Consider the following 12,663-nt stretch of genomic DNA (forward strand, 5'->3'; position numbering starts at 1 on the left):
ACATGCTCAACTCATAGGCCTAACCTGTAGATAGTTGAATTTAAATAGTCACTAAGTTACTTCTTCAAAAACTCGGGTCCGTTCGGGATTTGAACTCGGGACCACTCGCACCCAAAGCGAGTATCAAACCCCTAGACCAACGGATCATTCGTATCATAAACATTCTCAATACATAGGCCTTACCTGTAGTTAGTTGCAATTAAATAGTCACTAAATTACTTCTTCAAAAACTCGGGTCCGTCCGTGATTAGAACCCGGGACCACTCGCACCCTAAGCGAGTATCATACCCCTAGACCAGCGGACCATGCGTATCACAGCCATGCTCAACTCATAGACCTAACCTGTATTTAGTTGCATTTAAATGTCACTAAAATTCTTCTGGAAAAACTCGGGTCCGTCTGGGATTTGAACCCGGGACCACTAGCACCCTAAGCGAGTATCACACCCCTAGACCAACGGACCATGTTTGTCAGAGTCATGCTCAACTCATAGGCCTAACTTGTAGATAGTTGAATTTAAATAGTCACTAAGTTACTTCTTCAAAACTCGGGTCCGTCCGGGATTTGAACCCGCGACCACTCGCACCCAAAGCGAGTATCATACCCCTAGACCAACGGACCATGCGTATCAGAGACATGCTCAACTCATATGCCTAACCTGTAGTTAGTTGCATTTAAATAGTCACTGAATTACTTCTTCAAAAACTCGGGTCCGTCCGGGATTTGAACCCGGGACCACTCGCACCCTAAGCGAGTATCATACCCCTAGACCAACGGACCATGCGTATCAGAGACATGCTCAACTCATAGGCCTAACTTGTAGCTAGTTGCATTTAAATAGTCACTAAATTACTTCTTCAAAAACTCGGGTCCGTCCAGGATTTGAACCCGGGACCACTCGCACCCTACGCGAGTATCATACCCCTAGACCAACGGACCATGCGTATCACAGCCATGCTCAACTCATAGGACTAACCTGTATTTAGTTGCATTAAATGTCACTAAAATACTTCTTGAAAAACTCGGGTCCGTCCGGGATTCGAACCCGGGACCACTCGCACCCAAAGCGAGTATCATACCCCTAGACCAACGGACCATGCGTCTCAGAGACATGCTCAACTCATAGGCCTAACATGTAGCTAGTTGCATTTAATTTCACTAAAATACTTCTTGAAAAACTTGAGTCCGTCCGGGATTTGAACCCGGGACCACTAGCACCCTAAGCGAGTATCACACCCCTAGACCAACGGACCATGTTTGTCAGAGACATGCTCAACTCATAGGACTAACCTGTATTTAGTTGCATTTAAATGTCACTAAAATACTTCTTGAAAAACTCGGGTCCGTCAGGGATTTGAACCCGGGACCACTCGCACCCAAAGCGAGTACCAAACCCCTAGAGCAACGGATCATGCGTATTATAAACATGCTCAATACATAGGCCTAACCTGTAGTTAGTTGCATTTAAATAGTCACTAAATTACTTCTTCAAAAACTCGGGTCCGACCGGGATTTGAACCCAGGACCACTCGCACCCAAAGCGAGTATCATACCCCTAGACCAACGGACCATGCGTATCAGAGCCATGCTCAACTCATAGGACTAACCTGTATTTAGTTGCATTTAATTTCACTAAAATACTTCTTGAAAAACTCGAGTCCGTCCGGGATTTGAACCCGGGACCACTCGCATTCTAAGCGAGTATCATACCCCTAGACCAACGGACCATGCGTATCAGAGCCATGCTCAACTCATAGGACTAACCTGTATTTAGTTGCATTTAAATGTCACTAAAATACTTCTTGAAAAACTCGGGTCCGTCCGGGATTCGAACCCGGGACCACTCGCACCCAAAGCGAGTATCATACCCCTAGACCAACGGACCATGCGTCTCAGAGACATGCTCAACTCATAGGCCTAACATGTAGCTAGTTGCATTTAATTTCACTAAAATACTTCTTGAAAAACTCGGGTCCGTCCGGGATTTGAACCCGGGACCACTAGCACCCTAAGCGAGTATCACACCCCTAGACCAACGGACCATGTGTGTCAGAGACATGCTCAACTCATAGGCCTAACCTGTAGATAGTTGAATTTAAATAGTCACTGAATTACTTCTTCAAAAACTCGGGTCCGTCCGGGATTTGAACCCGCGACCACTCGCACCCAAAGCGAGTATCATACCCCTAGACCAACGGACCATGCGTATCAGAGACATGCTCAACTCATATGCCTAACCTGTAGTTAGTTGCATTTAAATAGTCACTGAATTACTTCTTCAAAAACTCGGGTCCGTCCGGGATTTGAACCCGGGACCACTCGCACCCTAAGCGAGTATCATACCCCTAGACCAACGGACCATGCGTATCAGAGCCATGCTCAACTCATAGGACTAACCTGTATTTAGTTGCATTTAAATGTCACTAAAATACTTCTTGAAAAACTCGGGTCCGTCCGGGATTTGAACCCGGGACCACTCGCACCCAAAGCGAGTATCATGACCCTAGACCAACGGACCATGCGTATCAGAGACATGCTCAACTCATAGGCCTAACCTGTAGCTAGTTGCATTTAAATAGTCACTAAATTACTTCTTCAAAAACTCGGGTCCGTCCAGGATTTGAACCCGGGACCACTCGCACCCAAAGCGAGTATTAAACCCCTAGACCAACGGATCATGCGTATCATAAACATTCTCAATACATAGGCCTTACCTGTAGTTAGTTCCATTCAAATATGCACTAAATTACTTCTTCAAAAACTCGGGTCCGTCCGTGATTAGAACCCGGGACCACTCGCACCCTAAGCGAGTATCATACCCCTAGACCAGCGGACCATGCGTATCAGAGCCATGCTCAACTCATAGACCTAACCTATATTTAGTTGCATTTAAATGTCACTAAAATTCTTCTGGAAAAACTCGGGTCCGTCTGGGATTTGAACCCGGGACCACTAGCACCCTAAGCGAGTATCACACCCATAGACCAACGGACCATGTGTGTCAGAGACATGCTCAACTCATAGGCCTAACCTGTAGATAGTTGAATTTAAATAGTCACTAAGTTACTTCTTCAAAAACTCGGGTCCGTCCGGGATTTGAACCCGCGACCACTCGCATTCTAAGCGAGTATCATACCCCTAGACCAGCGGACCATGCGTATCAGAGACATGCTCAACTCATAGGCCTAACCTGTAGCTAGTTGCATTTAAATAGTCACTAAATTACTTCTTCAAAAACTCGGGTCCGTCCAGGATTTGAACCCGGGACCACTCGCACCCAAAGCGAGTATCAAACCCCTAGACCAACGGATCATGCGTTTCATAAACATTCTCAATACATAGGCCTTACCTGTAGTTAGTTGCATTTAAATATGCACTAAATTACTTCTTCAAAAACTCGGGTCCGTACGTGATTAGAACCCGGGACCACTCGCACCCTAAGCGAGTATCATACCCCTAGACCAGCGGACCATGCGTATCAGAGCCATGCTCAACTCATAGGACTAACCTGTATTTAGTTGCATTTAAATGTCACTAAAATACTTCTTGAAAAACTCGGGTCCGTCCGGGATTTGAACCCGGGACCACTTGCACCCAAAGCGAGTATCATACCCCTAGACCAACGGACTATGCGTATCAGAGACATGCTCAACTCATAGGCCTAACCTGTAGCTAGTTGCATTTAAATAGTCACTAAATTACTGCTTCAAAAACTCGGGTCCGTCCAGGATTTGATCCCGGGACCACTCGCACGCTACGCGAGTATCATACCCCTAGACCAACGGACCATGCGTATCAGAGCGATGCTCAACTCATAGGACTAACCTGTAGCTAGTTGCATTTAAATAGTCACTAAATTACTGCTTCAAAAACTCGGGTCCGTCCGGGATTTGAACCCGGGACCACTCGCACCCTAAGCGAGTATCATACCCCTAGACCAACGGACCATGCGTACCAGAGCCATGCTCAACTCATAGGACTAACCTGTAATTAGTTGCATTTAAATGTCACTAAAATACTTCTTGAAAAACTCGAGTCCGTCCGGGATTTGAACCCGGGCCCACTCGCACCCAAAGCGAGTATCATACCCCTAGACCAACGGACCATGCGTATCAGAGCTATGCTCAACTCATAGGATTAACCTGTATTTAGTTGCATTTAAATGTCACTAAAATACTTCTTGAAAAACTCGGGTTCGTCCGGGATTTGATCCCGGGACCACTCGCACCCAAAGCGAGTATCATACCCCTAGACCAACGGACCATGCGTATCAGAGACATGCTCAATACATAGGCCTAACCTGTAGCCAATGTCATTTAAATAGTCACTAAATTACTTCATCAAAAACTCGGGTCCGTCCGGGATTTGAACCCGGGACCAGTAGCACCCTAAGCGTGTATCACACCCCTAGACCAACGGACCATGTGTGTCAGAGACATGCTCAACTCATAGGCCTAACCTGTAGATAGTTGAATTTAAATAGTCACTAAGTTACTTCTTCAAAAACTCGGGTCCGTTCGGGATTTGAACTCGGGACCACTCGCACCCAAAGCGAGTATCAAACCCCTAGACCAACGGATCATTCGTATCATAAACATTCTCAATACATAGGCCTTACCTGTAGTTAGTTGCAATTAAATAGTCACTAAATTACTTCTTCAAAAACTCGGGTCCGTCCGTGATTAGAACCCGGGACCACTCGCACCCTAAGCGAGTATCATACCCCTAGACCAGCGGACCATGCGTATCACAGCCATGCTCAACTCATAGACCTAACCTGTATTTAGTTGCATTTAAATGTCACTAAAATTCTTCTGGAAAAACTCGGGTCCGTCTGGGATTTGAACCCGGGACCACTAGCACCCTAAGCGAGTATCACACCCCTAGACCAACGGACCATGTTTGTCAGAGTCATGCTCAACTCATAGGCCTAACTTGTAGATAGTTGAATTTAAATAGTCACTAAGTTACTTCTTCAAAACTCGGGTCCGTCCGGGATTTGAACCCGCGACCACTCGCACCCAAAGCGAGTATCATACCCCTAGACCAACGGACCATGCGTATCAGAGACATGCTCAACTCATATGCCTAACCTGTAGTTAGTTGCATTTAAATAGTCACTGAATTACTTCTTCAAAAACTCGGGTCCGTCCGGGATTTGAACCCGGGACCACTCGCACCCTAAGCGAGTATCATACCCCTAGACCAACGGACCATGCGTATCAGAGACATGCTCAACTCATAGGCCTAACTTGTAGCTAGTTGCATTTAAATAGTCACTAAATTACTTCTTCAAAAACTCGGGTCCGTCCAGGATTTGAACCCGGGACCACTCGCACCCTACGCGAGTATCATACCCCTAGACCAACGGACCATGCGTATCACAGCCATGCTCAACTCATAGGACTAACCTGTATTTAGTTGCATTAAATGTCACTAAAATACTTCTTGAAAAACTCGGGTCCGTCCGGGATTCGAACCCGGGACCACTCGCACCCAAAGCGAGTATCATACCCCTAGACCAACGGACCATGCGTCTCAGAGACATGCTCAACTCATAGGCCTAACATGTAGCTAGTTGCATTTAATTTCACTAAAATACTTCTTGAAAAACTTGAGTCCGTCCGGGATTTGAACCCGGGACCACTAGCACCCTAAGCGAGTATCACACCCCTAGACCAACGGACCATGTTTGTCAGAGACATGCTCAACTCATAGGACTAACCTGTATTTAGTTGCATTTAAATGTCACTAAAATACTTCTTGAAAAACTCGGGTCCGTCAGGGATTTGAACCCGGGACCACTCGCACCCAAAGCGAGTACCAAACCCCTAGAGCAACGGATCATGCGTATTATAAACATGCTCAATACATAGGCCTAACCTGTAGTTAGTTGCATTTAAATAGTCACTAAATTACTTCTTCAAAAACTCGGGTCCGACCGGGATTTGAACCCAGGACCACTCGCACCCAAAGCGAGTATCATACCCCTAGACCAACGGACCATGCGTATCAGAGCCATGCTCAACTCATAGGACTAACCTGTATTTAGTTGCATTTAATTTCACTAAAATACTTCTTGAAAAACTCGAGTCCGTCCGGGATTTGAACCCGGGACCACTCGCATTCTAAGCGAGTATCATACCCCTAGACCAACGGACCATGCGTATCAGAGCCATGCTCAACTCATAGGACTAACCTGTATTTAGTTGCATTTAAATGTCACTAAAATACTTCTTGAAAAACTCGGGTCCGTCCGGGATTCGAACCCGGGACCACTCGCACCCAAAGCGAGTATCATACCCCTAGACCAACGGACCATGCGTCTCAGAGACATGCTCAACTCATAGGCCTAACATGTAGCTAGTTGCATTTAATTTCACTAAAATACTTCTTGAAAAACTCGAGTCCGTCCGGGATTTGAACCCGGGACCACTCGCATTCTAAGCGAGTATCATACCCCTAGACCAACGGACCATGCGTATCAGAGCCATGCTCAACTCATAGGACTAACCTGTATTTAGTTGCATTTAAATGTCACTAAAATACTTCTTGAAAAACTCGGGTCCGTCCGGGATTCGAACCCGGGACCACTCGCACCCAAAGCGAGTATCATACCCCTAGACCAACGGACCATGCGTCACAGAGACATGCTCAACTCATAGGCCTAACATGTAGCTAGTTGCATTTAAATAGTCACTAAATTACTTCTTCAAAAACTCGGGTCCGTCCAGGATTTGAACCCGGGACCACTCGCACCCTACGCGAGTATCATAACCCTAGACCAACGGACCATGCGTATCAGAGCCATGCTCAACTCATAGAACTAACCTGTATTTAGTTGCATTTAAATGTCACTAAAATACTTCTTGAAAAACTCGGGTCCGTCCGGGATTTGAACCCGGGACCACTCGCACCCAAAGCGAGTACCTAACCCCTAAAGCAACGGATCATGCGTATTATAAACATGCTCAATACATATTCCTAACCTGTAGTTAGTTGCATTTAAATAGTCACTAAATTACTTCTTCAAAAACTCGGGTCCGACCGGGATTTGAACCCAGGACCACTCGCACCCAAAGCGAGTATCATACCCCTATACCAACGGACCATGCGTATCAGAGCCATGCTCAACTCATAGGACTAACCTGTATTTAGTTGCATTTAATTTCACTAAAATACTTCTTGAAAAACTCGAGTCCGTCCGGGATTTGAACCCGGGACCACTCGCATTCTAAGCGAGTATCATACCCCTAGACCAACGGACCATGCGTATCAGAGCCATGCTCAACTCATAGGACTAACCTGTATTTAGTTGCATTTAAATGTCACTAAAATACTTCTTGAAAAACTCGAGTCCGTCCGGGATTTGAACCCGGGACCACTCGCATTCTAAGCGAGTATCATACCCCTAGACCAACGGACCATGCGTATCAGAGCCATGCTCAACTCATAGGACTAACCTGTATTTAGTTGCATTTAAATGTCACTAAAATACTTCTTGAAAAACTCGGGTCCGTCTGGGATTTGAACCCGGGACCACTAGCACCCTAAGCGAGTATCACACCCCTAGACCAACGGACCATGTTTGTCAGAGACATGCTCAACTCATAGGCCTAACCTGTAGATAGTTGAATTTAAATAGTCACTAAGTTACTTCTTCAAAACTCGGGTCCGTCCGGGATTTGAACCCGCGACCACTCGCACCCAAAGCGAGTATCATACCCCTAGACCAACGGACCATGCATATCAGAGACATGCTCAACTCATATGCCTAACCTGTAGTTAGTTGCATTTAAATAGTCACTGAATTACTTCTTCAAAAACTCGGGTCCGTCCGGGATTTGAACCCGGGACCACTCGCACCCTAAGCGAGTATCATACCCCTAGACCAACGGACCATGCGTATCAGAGACATGCTCAACTCATAGGCCTAACTTGTAGCTAGTTGCATTTAAATAGTCACTAAATTACTTCTTCAAAAACTCGGGTCCGTCCAGGATTTGAACCCGGGACCACTCGCACCCTACGCGAGTATCATACCCCTAGACCAACGGACCATGCGTATCAGAGCCATGCTCAACTCATAGGACTAACCTGTATTTAGTTGCATTTAAATGTCACTAAAATACTTCTTGAAAAACTCGGGTCCGTCCGGGATTTGAACCCGGGACCACTCGCACCCAAAGCGAGTACCAAACCCCTAGAGCAACGGATCATGCGTATTATAAACATGCTCAATACATAGGCCTAACCTGTAGTTAGTTGCATTTAAATAGTCACTAAATTACTTCTTCAAAAACTCGGGTCCGACCGGGATTTGAACCCAGGACCACTCGCACCCAAAGCGAGTATCATACCCCTAGACCAACGGACCATGCGTATCAGAGCCATGCTCAACTCATAGGACTAACCTGTATTTAGTTGCATTTAATTTCACTAAAATACTTCTTGAAAAACTCGAGTCCGTCCGGGATTTGAACCCGGGACCACTCGCATTCTAAGCGAGTATCATACCCCTAGACCAACGGACCATGCGTATCAGAGCCATGCTCAACTCATAGGACTAACCTGTATTTAGTTGCATTTAAATGTCACTAAAATACTTCTTGAAAAACTCGGGTCCGTCCGGGATTTGAACCCGGGACCACTCGCACCCAAAGCGAGTACCAAACCCCTAGAGCAACGGATCATGCGTATTATAAACATGCTCAATACATAGGCCTAACCTGTAGTTAGTTGCATTTAAATAGTCACTAAATTACTTCTTCAAAAACTCGGGTCCGACCGGGATTTGAACCCGGGACCACTCGCACCCAAAGCGAGTACCTAACCCCTAAAGCAACGGATCATGCGTATTATAAACATGCTCAATACATATTCCTAACCTGTAGTTAGTTGCATTTAAATAGTCACTAAATTACTTCTTCAAAAACTCGGGTCCGACCGGGATTTGAACCCAGGACCACTCGCACCCAAAGCGAGTATCATACCCCTATACCAACGGACCATGCGTATCAGAGCCATGCTCAACTCATAGGACTAACCTGTATTTAGTTGCATTTAATTTCACTAAAATACTTCTTGAAAAACTCGAGTCCGTCCGGGATTTGAACCCGGGACCACTCGCATTCTAAGCGAGTATCATACCCCTAGACCAACGGACCATGCGTATCAGAGCCATGCTCAACTCATAGGACTAACCTGTATTTAGTTGCATTTAAATGTCACTAAAATACTTCTTGAAAAACTCGAGTCCGTCCGGGATTTGAACCCGGGACCACTCGCATTCTAAGCGAGTATCATACCCCTAGACCAACGGACCATGCGTATCAGAGCCATGCTCAACTCATAGGACTAACCTGTATTTAGTTGCATTTAAATGTCACTAAAATACTTCTTGAAAAACTCGGGTCCGTCTGGGATTTGAACCCGGGACCACTAGCACCCTAAGCGAGTATCACACCCCTAGACCAACGGACCATGTTTGTCAGAGACATGCTCAACTCATAGGCCTAACCTGTAGATAGTTGAATTTAAATAGTCACTAAGTTACTTCTTCAAAACTCGGGTCCGTCCGGGATTTGAACCCGCGACCACTCGCACCCAAAGCGAGTATCATACCCCTAGACCAACGGACCATGCATATCAGAGACATGCTCAACTCATATGCCTAACCTGTAGTTAGTTGCATTTAAATAGTCACTGAATTACTTCTTCAAAAACTCGGGTCCGTCCGGGATTTGAACCCGGGACCACTCGCACCCTAAGCGAGTATCATACCCCTAGACCAACGGACCATGCGTATCAGAGACATGCTCAACTCATAGGCCTAACTTGTAGCTAGTTGCATTTAAATAGTCACTAAATTACTTCTTCAAAAACTCGGGTCCGTCCAGGATTTGAACCCGGGACCACTCGCACCCTACGCGAGTATCATACCCCTAGACCAACGGACCATGCGTATCAGAGCCATGCTCAACTCATAGGACTAACCTGTATTTAGTTGCATTTAAATGTCACTAAAATACTTCTTGAAAAACTCGGGTCCGTCCGGGATTTGAACCCGGGACCACTCGCACCCAAAGCGAGTACCAAACCCCTAGAGCAACGGATCATGCGTATTATAAACATGCTCAATACATAGGCCTAACCTGTAGTTAGTTGCATTTAAATAGTCACTAAATTACTTCTTCAAAAACTCGGGTCCGACCGGGATTTGAACCCAGGACCACTCGCACCCAAAGCGAGTATCATACCCCTAGACCAACGGACCATGCGTATCAGAGCCATGCTCAACTCATAGGACTAACCTGTATTTAGTTGCATTTAATTTCACTAAAATACTTCTTGAAAAACTCGAGTCCGTCCGGGATTTGAACCCGGGACCACTCGCATTCTAAGCGAGTATCATACCCCTAGACCAACGGACCATGCGTATCAGAGCCATGCTCAACTCATAGGACTAACCTGTATTTAGTTGCATTTAAATGTCACTAAAATACTTCTTGAAAAACTCGGGTCCGTCCGGGATTTGAACCCGGGACCACTCGCACCCAAAGCGAGTACCAAACCCCTAGAGCAACGGATCATGCGTATTATAAACATGCTCAATACATAGGCCTAACCTGTAGTTAGTTGCATTTAAATAGTCACTAAATTACTTCTTCAAAAACTCGGGTCCGACCGGGATTTGAACCCGGGACCACTCGCACCCAAAGCGAGTATCATACCCCTAGACCAACGGACCATGCGTAACAGAGACATGCTCAACTCATAGGCCTAACCTGTAGCCAATGTCATTTAAATAGTCACTAAATTACTTCTTCAAAAACTCGGGTCCGTCCGGGATTTGAACCCGGGACCACTCGCACCCAAAGCGAGTATCATACCCCTAGACCATCGGACCATGCGTATCAGATACATGCTCAACTCATAGGCCTAACCTGTAGCTAGTTGCATTTAAATGTCACTAAAATTCTTCTGGAAAAACTCGGGTCCGTCTGGGATTTGAACCCGGGACCACTAGCACCCTAAGCGAGTATCACACCCCTAGACCAACGGACCATGTTTGTCAGAGACATGCTCAACTCATAGGCCTAACCTGTAGATAGTTGAATTTAAATAGTCACTAAGTTACTTCTTCAAAACTCGGGTCCGTCCGGGATTTGAACCCGCGACCACTCGCACCCAAAGCGAGTATCATACCCCTAGATCAACGGACCATGCGTCTCAGAGACATGCTCAACTCATAGGCCTAACATGTAGCTAGTTGCATTTAAATAGTCACTAAATTACTTCTTCAAAAACTCGGGTCCGTCCAGGATTTGAACCCGGGACCACTCGCACCCTACGCGAGTATCATAACCCTAGACCAACGGACCATGCGTATCAGAGCCATGCTCAACTCATAGAACTAACCTGTATTTAGTTGCATTTAAATGTCACTAAAATACTTCTTGAAAAACTCGGGTCCGTCCGAAATTTGAACCCGGGACCACTCGCACCCAAAGCGAGTACCTAACCCCTAGAGCAACGGATCATGCGTATTATAAACATGCTCAATACATAGGCCTAACCTGTAGTTAGTTGCATTTAAATAGTCACTAAATTACTTCTTCAAAAACTCGGGTCCGACCGGGATTTGAACCCAGGACCACTCGCACCCAAAGCGAGTATCATACCCCTAGACCAACGGACCATGCGTATCAGAGCCATGCTCAACTCATAGGACTAACCTGTATTTAGTTGCATTTAATTTCACTAAAATACTTCTTGAAAAACTCGAGTCCGTCCGGGATTTGAACCCGGGACCACTCGCATTCTAAGCGAGTATCATACCCCTAGACCAACGGACCATGCGTATCAGAGCCATGCTCAACTCATAGGACTAACCTGTATTTAGTTGCATTTAAATGTCACTAAAATACTTCTTGAAAAACTCGGGTCCGTCCGGGATTTGAACCCGGGACCACTCGCACCCAAAGCGAGTATCATACCCCTAGACCAACGGACCATGCGTCTCAGAGACATGCTCAACTCATAGGCCTAACATGTAGCTAGTTGCATTTAAATAGTCACTAAATTACTTCTTCAAAAACTCGGGTCCGTCCAGGATTTGAACCCGGGACCACTCGCACCCTACGCGAGTATCATAACCCTAGACCAACGGACCATGCGTATCAGAGCCATGCTCAACTCATAGGACTAACCTGTATTTAGGTGCATTTAAATGTCACTAAAATACTTCTTGAAAAACTCGGGTCCGTCCGGGATTTGAACCCGGGACCACTCGCACCCAAAGCGAGTACCTAACCCCTAGAGCAACGGATCATGCGTATTATAAACATGCTCAATACATAGGCCTAACCTGTAGTTAGTTGCATTTAAATAGTCACTAAATTACTTCTTCAAAAACTCGGGTCCGACCGGGATTTGAACACAGGACCACTCGCACCCAAAGCGAGTATCATACCCCTAGACCAACGGACCATGCGTAACAGAGACATGCTCAACTCATAGGCCTAACCTGTAGCCAATGTCATTTAAATAGTCACTAAATTACTTCTTCAAAAACTCGGGTCCGTCCGGGATTTGAACCCGGGACCACTCGCACCCAAAGCGAGTATCATACCCCTAGACCATCGGACCATGCGTATCAGA

General features: G+C 46.0%; 28 non-coding genes across 28 annotated transcripts; all 28 read right to left on the minus strand.

Annotated features, from left to right (window-relative positions):
• Positions 1-708: 708 nt before the first annotated feature.
• On the minus strand, positions 709-780 carry TRNAP-AGG (transfer RNA proline (anticodon AGG)). The gene has a single exon. It is a non-coding gene; the product is annotated as a tRNA-Pro (tRNA).
• An 87-nt stretch (positions 781-867) lies between these two features.
• Positions 868-939, minus strand: TRNAP-AGG (transfer RNA proline (anticodon AGG)). Its single transcript has one exon. It is a non-coding gene; the product is annotated as a tRNA-Pro (tRNA).
• Positions 940-1,024: 85 nt separating this feature from the next.
• Positions 1,025-1,096, minus strand: TRNAP-UGG (transfer RNA proline (anticodon UGG)). Its single transcript has one exon. It is a non-coding gene; the product is annotated as a tRNA-Pro (tRNA).
• Positions 1,097-1,655: 559 nt separating this feature from the next.
• On the minus strand, positions 1,656-1,727 carry TRNAS-AGA (transfer RNA serine (anticodon AGA)). The gene has a single exon. It is a non-coding gene; the product is annotated as a tRNA-Ser (tRNA).
• Positions 1,728-1,813: 86 nt separating this feature from the next.
• On the minus strand, positions 1,814-1,885 carry TRNAP-UGG (transfer RNA proline (anticodon UGG)). Its single transcript has one exon. It is a non-coding gene; the product is annotated as a tRNA-Pro (tRNA).
• A 403-nt stretch (positions 1,886-2,288) lies between these two features.
• Positions 2,289-2,360, minus strand: TRNAP-AGG (transfer RNA proline (anticodon AGG)). The gene has a single exon. It is a non-coding gene; the product is annotated as a tRNA-Pro (tRNA).
• Positions 2,361-3,081: 721 nt separating this feature from the next.
• On the minus strand, positions 3,082-3,153 carry TRNAS-AGA (transfer RNA serine (anticodon AGA)). Its single transcript has one exon. It is a non-coding gene; the product is annotated as a tRNA-Ser (tRNA).
• A 722-nt stretch (positions 3,154-3,875) lies between these two features.
• TRNAP-AGG (transfer RNA proline (anticodon AGG)) lies at positions 3,876-3,947 on the minus strand. The gene has a single exon. It is a non-coding gene; the product is annotated as a tRNA-Pro (tRNA).
• An 86-nt stretch (positions 3,948-4,033) lies between these two features.
• On the minus strand, positions 4,034-4,105 carry TRNAP-UGG (transfer RNA proline (anticodon UGG)). The gene has a single exon. It is a non-coding gene; the product is annotated as a tRNA-Pro (tRNA).
• A 1,038-nt stretch (positions 4,106-5,143) lies between these two features.
• On the minus strand, positions 5,144-5,215 carry TRNAP-AGG (transfer RNA proline (anticodon AGG)). Its single transcript has one exon. It is a non-coding gene; the product is annotated as a tRNA-Pro (tRNA).
• An 87-nt stretch (positions 5,216-5,302) lies between these two features.
• TRNAP-AGG (transfer RNA proline (anticodon AGG)) lies at positions 5,303-5,374 on the minus strand. Its single transcript has one exon. It is a non-coding gene; the product is annotated as a tRNA-Pro (tRNA).
• Positions 5,375-5,459: 85 nt separating this feature from the next.
• TRNAP-UGG (transfer RNA proline (anticodon UGG)) lies at positions 5,460-5,531 on the minus strand. The gene has a single exon. It is a non-coding gene; the product is annotated as a tRNA-Pro (tRNA).
• Positions 5,532-6,090: 559 nt separating this feature from the next.
• On the minus strand, positions 6,091-6,162 carry TRNAS-AGA (transfer RNA serine (anticodon AGA)). Its single transcript has one exon. It is a non-coding gene; the product is annotated as a tRNA-Ser (tRNA).
• An 86-nt stretch (positions 6,163-6,248) lies between these two features.
• On the minus strand, positions 6,249-6,320 carry TRNAP-UGG (transfer RNA proline (anticodon UGG)). Its single transcript has one exon. It is a non-coding gene; the product is annotated as a tRNA-Pro (tRNA).
• Positions 6,321-6,405: 85 nt separating this feature from the next.
• On the minus strand, positions 6,406-6,477 carry TRNAS-AGA (transfer RNA serine (anticodon AGA)). Its single transcript has one exon. It is a non-coding gene; the product is annotated as a tRNA-Ser (tRNA).
• An 86-nt stretch (positions 6,478-6,563) lies between these two features.
• TRNAP-UGG (transfer RNA proline (anticodon UGG)) lies at positions 6,564-6,635 on the minus strand. Its single transcript has one exon. It is a non-coding gene; the product is annotated as a tRNA-Pro (tRNA).
• Positions 6,636-7,196: 561 nt separating this feature from the next.
• On the minus strand, positions 7,197-7,268 carry TRNAS-AGA (transfer RNA serine (anticodon AGA)). The gene has a single exon. It is a non-coding gene; the product is annotated as a tRNA-Ser (tRNA).
• Positions 7,269-7,354: 86 nt separating this feature from the next.
• On the minus strand, positions 7,355-7,426 carry TRNAS-AGA (transfer RNA serine (anticodon AGA)). The gene has a single exon. It is a non-coding gene; the product is annotated as a tRNA-Ser (tRNA).
• A 403-nt stretch (positions 7,427-7,829) lies between these two features.
• On the minus strand, positions 7,830-7,901 carry TRNAP-AGG (transfer RNA proline (anticodon AGG)). Its single transcript has one exon. It is a non-coding gene; the product is annotated as a tRNA-Pro (tRNA).
• An 87-nt stretch (positions 7,902-7,988) lies between these two features.
• On the minus strand, positions 7,989-8,060 carry TRNAP-AGG (transfer RNA proline (anticodon AGG)). The gene has a single exon. It is a non-coding gene; the product is annotated as a tRNA-Pro (tRNA).
• Positions 8,061-8,462: 402 nt separating this feature from the next.
• On the minus strand, positions 8,463-8,534 carry TRNAS-AGA (transfer RNA serine (anticodon AGA)). The gene has a single exon. It is a non-coding gene; the product is annotated as a tRNA-Ser (tRNA).
• Positions 8,535-9,095: 561 nt separating this feature from the next.
• Positions 9,096-9,167, minus strand: TRNAS-AGA (transfer RNA serine (anticodon AGA)). Its single transcript has one exon. It is a non-coding gene; the product is annotated as a tRNA-Ser (tRNA).
• Positions 9,168-9,253: 86 nt separating this feature from the next.
• Positions 9,254-9,325, minus strand: TRNAS-AGA (transfer RNA serine (anticodon AGA)). The gene has a single exon. It is a non-coding gene; the product is annotated as a tRNA-Ser (tRNA).
• A 403-nt stretch (positions 9,326-9,728) lies between these two features.
• TRNAP-AGG (transfer RNA proline (anticodon AGG)) lies at positions 9,729-9,800 on the minus strand. Its single transcript has one exon. It is a non-coding gene; the product is annotated as a tRNA-Pro (tRNA).
• Positions 9,801-9,887: 87 nt separating this feature from the next.
• Positions 9,888-9,959, minus strand: TRNAP-AGG (transfer RNA proline (anticodon AGG)). Its single transcript has one exon. It is a non-coding gene; the product is annotated as a tRNA-Pro (tRNA).
• Positions 9,960-10,361: 402 nt separating this feature from the next.
• TRNAS-AGA (transfer RNA serine (anticodon AGA)) lies at positions 10,362-10,433 on the minus strand. Its single transcript has one exon. It is a non-coding gene; the product is annotated as a tRNA-Ser (tRNA).
• A 1,353-nt stretch (positions 10,434-11,786) lies between these two features.
• On the minus strand, positions 11,787-11,858 carry TRNAS-AGA (transfer RNA serine (anticodon AGA)). Its single transcript has one exon. It is a non-coding gene; the product is annotated as a tRNA-Ser (tRNA).
• An 86-nt stretch (positions 11,859-11,944) lies between these two features.
• Positions 11,945-12,016, minus strand: TRNAP-UGG (transfer RNA proline (anticodon UGG)). Its single transcript has one exon. It is a non-coding gene; the product is annotated as a tRNA-Pro (tRNA).
• Positions 12,017-12,663: the final 647 nt, after the last annotated feature.

This window comes from Phalangium opilio, unplaced genomic scaffold, assembly GCF_054372755.1.
Source record: "Phalangium opilio isolate 3A_F unplaced genomic scaffold, DU_Popi_V2 ptg000100l_1, whole genome shotgun sequence".
Taxonomy (NCBI): Eukaryota; Metazoa; Arthropoda; class Arachnida; order Opiliones; family Phalangiidae; genus Phalangium; species Phalangium opilio.